Below are 4,445 nucleotides of genomic sequence, written 5' to 3'. Positions count from 1 at the left end.
CTTTTTAAAAAGATAATCCAGACACCTGGAGTGAGGGCAACCATGTTTTTCTATACAATTTTCCCCTGAGAGTGACAGCACTTAGTAGTAATTGCATTTATTCACCACTTTCTTTTTAAAAAGTTTCAGGGCAACTTACAAATATAAAATACCTAACAGCTTGTCAATCATTTAAAACCAAACACATGAGAAAAATACAATAGCACAAAAATTCCTACAAGTGTTCATCCAATAAGAAAAAAAGAGGATGAATCTACTTCATCCCACCAAAACCAGACAGGCCATTAATCATACCATAGTGAACACACCCAATCTCATCTGATCTTGGAAGCTAAGCAGGGTCAGGCCTGGTTAGTACTTGGATGGGAGACTGCCTGGGAATACCGGGTGCCATAGGCTTAGAGGAAGGCAAGGGTAAACCACCTCTGATACCTCTTACCATGAAAACCCTATGAATATATATATATAAAAGATTCATAGGGTCGCCATAAGTCGCAATTGACTTGAAGGCATATAACAACAAAGTATGATCTAAGCTGAACATCAAAATCCTGGGCAAACAGGAACATCTCAGCCTGGTGCCTAAGAGCTGGCAATGTTGGCATCAGGCATGTTTCACTGGGGAGAGCATTCCATAAATGAAAGCGCCCATTCCCTCCTTGCCACTCTTGGCACCTTCAGAGGAGGCACATGGAGAAAGTCCTCTGATGGCCATTGCAGGGTCTAGGCAGATTCATGTGGGTTCATGAAGTCCTGTTGCTCCCAGGGGGCCAATAAAAGGTAAAGGTGTCCCTGCACTTATAGTGAGAGCCATTTCCGACTCTTAGGGTGACGTCTTGCGACGTCTACTAGGCAAACCGTATATATGGGGTGGGATTGCCAGTTCCTTCCCCAGCCTTTCTTTACCCCCCAGCATATGCCAGGTACTCATTTTACCGACCACAGATGGATGGAAGGCTGAGTGGACCTCGACCCCTTTTACCAGAGATTCGACTTCCTCCTTCCGTTGGAATCGAACTCCGGCCATGAGCAGAGCTTCGGCTGCATTACCGACGCTTACCACTCTGCGCCATGGAGGCCAACAGTTTGATACAAAGTGCACAGCAGCAAGGACCCTCATGCGCTAGCCACTCCAGGAGGCTGGGTTACCTTTTAAAAAAATGTAAAAGGAAGAGACCAAGTTAGCGTTGCCGCCCTCAGACTGCCTTCTAAAGGGATCCACAGGTGTGAAGATTCTGGATAGGCTTCATGAATTAGGGATGGGAAAGAATTTTGAATCAGTTCTCATTTAAAGCTGAATCTATCACATGTACATTTTCCTCAACAATATGAAGCCCAGTACACAGCCATCCTTCAAAATGCACACTTATCCGAATTTTGCAGTGCAGTTCTCCAACCAAACGACGTTTGCAAAAACACATAGGTAAAGGGAAATAATTAGTGAAAATAACATATAAAATGCATTATACTAGGAGAAATTGATTGCAAAAATCCGTCAGTTGCTGCAGAAATGTAGAGAACTGAATTCAAGATTGGAAAAATGAGAAACTGAGAGAACCAAAATGGACAGATCTTTCCATCCCTATGCATGATCCAAACTGGTTCATGAGCAGGGCAGATCAAATCAGGCTAGTCTTCTTTGGAAATAGAGTATGGCAAATTGTTCACCCATTAAAACAGGCAGGTGTGAAGTCATGAATAACCTTTCTTTGTTTTTATTGATGTGCTGTTGTGCATCAGTTCCTAATGATTGCAGCTACTTTCCTCCCCTTAAATACTGTTTTAATAAAGCTACATTAACATCATGCTCTTTTTTTCCTTCTTTATTTTTTTTAAAAGGCTGCTTCTTTAAAACACAGTGAACATGTTTTTATTGGATGGAAGCTTCAGACACACAGACAAAAAAGTCCCACACCAAGTGATTGATACACATTACTGTATTTAGAGGCAGCAGCAGATACCAGCTGGCCTTGTACTTCATCCAACTTGCCCATTAAACCTGCCTCACTGCTCCGAATGAGCTTTATATACCAGGGTCTTTGGCAAAACCCATGGAAGCCCATCAAGCAACACCATCGTAACCACTCGATGCAGTGTGCATAATCATATCAGCGGGAGAAGAGGCCAAATATGGCATGATCATATCACACTTTTTTAAAAAAAACATTGAATAGCTAAATCAGACATGGCGGCCTGACTATGTTGTTTTAGTCCTTGGGTTAGACCGAAAGAAATGGCGCCTTTCAGTGGCTGCCCTGTTGGGCAGTATTGATCCATTCATCTCCGCAGCTGCTAAATCTCAGCAGATAGCAGAATGACAAGTGTTTTAAGAGAGGAGGGGAGGGAGGGAGGCAAAAAGTCCCTGCGAAACATGTGCAATTGATGATTAGGTGACTGCAGACTCCATGCTTGTGTTATATATTGATTCTCACACTTGCAAGGGGTTCTTTGTCTTTCTTTTCTTTTCTTTGTGTGTGTGTGTGTGTTTGATTGACGACAATGGTGTTTCATGTCAGCTCGAGCCACAATAATATTTTATTGCTGTGTTTCTGAGGACTTGGTCTAAATGAGAACAATTGGATCAGGAGGCCTTCAGTCACATTTTCTTGATTTAGGGAAGCAGCAGTCCATCTTTACTGCGCAGCAGATAAAAGGAGAGGTAATTAACGGAGAGTGTTTAAATCGCCAAAAGTTCATCAAAGACCATGCCCAATGCGTTTGTTTATGGATCAAAGATGTGCTCAACCAGCCTGGCTAAGGCAGTCTTTTGAAGACCACGGGAGACAAGATGAGCTTATGTGATGGCAGTAATGCTAGGGGGGAAAGAAAAGACATGCATTCACCACCTCTTCCCCCCACACACTTTAAAATCCTAGCATTTAAAAACAATGGGTTTACTGGTTCGTTTGTTCTGGAAAACAATTTCCTGAATTAAGTATCATTGTCACTAGGGATGGGGAAGAAATTCAATCCTGTTCACATTTAAAGGCGAACCTACTAAATCTGTGCTTTCCGAAACAACATGCAAACCAAAACACAGCCCTCTTTTAAATTTTGCAGTTCTCTGAATTTCGCTATGTGGTTCTCCAGTCCAAGGTTTTTAGAAAAACACACATATTAGTGAAAATAACCTGCAAAAATGCATTACATTAAGGGAAATAGCTTTGCAAAAATGTGAATATTATTTATGATTTATTCATTAATTAAATGTATATCCCACCCCTCCTCCTAGAAGGCAAAATAACATACAGACGTGTGTATCAGGAGAAATTTGAACAAAAATGCAGATAAATTTTCATGAGGACTTTTGGGGGGAAAATACGCAAACTGGAGTTATCAGCTGCATATTATTTATATTCTTGTTTTTTAGTTTTATTATCATTTTAACTGGGACATTACCTTGAGTCAGACTGTAATAGGTGATATATAGATAAGCTATAAACAAATAAATAAGCTCCATTGCATTCAATGGCCTTACTCCCAGGTAAACATGTATAGGATTGCATGTCCCATCTTAAGAGGCATCACTCCTTCTCTCACTCAGAAGGGAATGTCTCAAAGAAGAAGAAGAAGAAGAAGAAGAAGATTTATGTATTAAAATTCTTTGTGGTCATATGCCAAAGCCTCCAGGCAACTTACAGTAAAGCTGGTTAAAAAAAGAGAATCTAATAGAATCAGTGCTACTAATAAATTAGTAAAATAAAACAGAATCACAAGCCAAACACCACTGGCATATGATCCATGGAGGTGCTGGAAGGTGGTGATGGGATAGTCGGGCCAAAACCATTAGCCACCCCTGTGCTAGTGCAGAGCCATAGCTAGGGGTGGGGAGGATTCAATTCCGTTTGCATTTAAAGCCAAATTTATCACATTCACAGTTGCCAAAACAGTAAGAGAACCAAAACACAGCTATCCTTCGAAATTCACACTTAGCCAAATTTTATGATGCAGTTCTGCAACCAAACAATGTTTATAGAAATGCATATATTAGGGGGAAATGTGATAAAAATGAATATATTAGTGAAAATAACATACAAAAATGCATTTTGAAGAGAAATTGCTTGCAAAGATGTGTACATTAGTCAAAAACTATACAAAAACATGTCTATTAGGAGAAAATTGCACTAAAATGCTGATGAATTTTCATGAGGATTTTTTAAAAAAAAATAACAAAATTTGCTGAAGAAATGTGAGAGAACTGAATTTAAGAATGGAAGAATGAGAAAATGAGAGAACTGACATAGACAGATCTTTCCATCCCTAGCCACAACTGGAAACAATGCTTTCTAACAGTGGTCCTGTAAGATGGGTTCTTAGATGGGTGAGATAGCACCGAGGACTCCATTGGCTAATTGCCATTTGGCTCCTCCTCACCCAGAGCTGTCATTGTCCACCTGGGCATTAGATGAAAAATCCTCGCTTTTGACTTTCAGGCATCTCTTGAA

General features: G+C 40.4%; 1 pseudogene; it reads left to right on the top strand.

The window, feature by feature from the left end:
- Positions 1-280: 280 nt before the first annotated feature.
- LOC133369515 (5S ribosomal RNA) lies at positions 281-399 on the top strand (annotated as a pseudogene).
- Positions 400-4,445: the final 4,046 nt, after the last annotated feature.

Source organism: Rhineura floridana, chromosome 13 (assembly GCF_030035675.1).
Source record: "Rhineura floridana isolate rRhiFlo1 chromosome 13, rRhiFlo1.hap2, whole genome shotgun sequence".
NCBI lineage: Eukaryota > Metazoa > Chordata > Lepidosauria > Squamata > Rhineuridae > Rhineura > Rhineura floridana.
The sequence above is the reverse complement of the archived record's forward strand: the minus strand, read 5'-3'. Positions and strand labels throughout refer to the sequence as shown.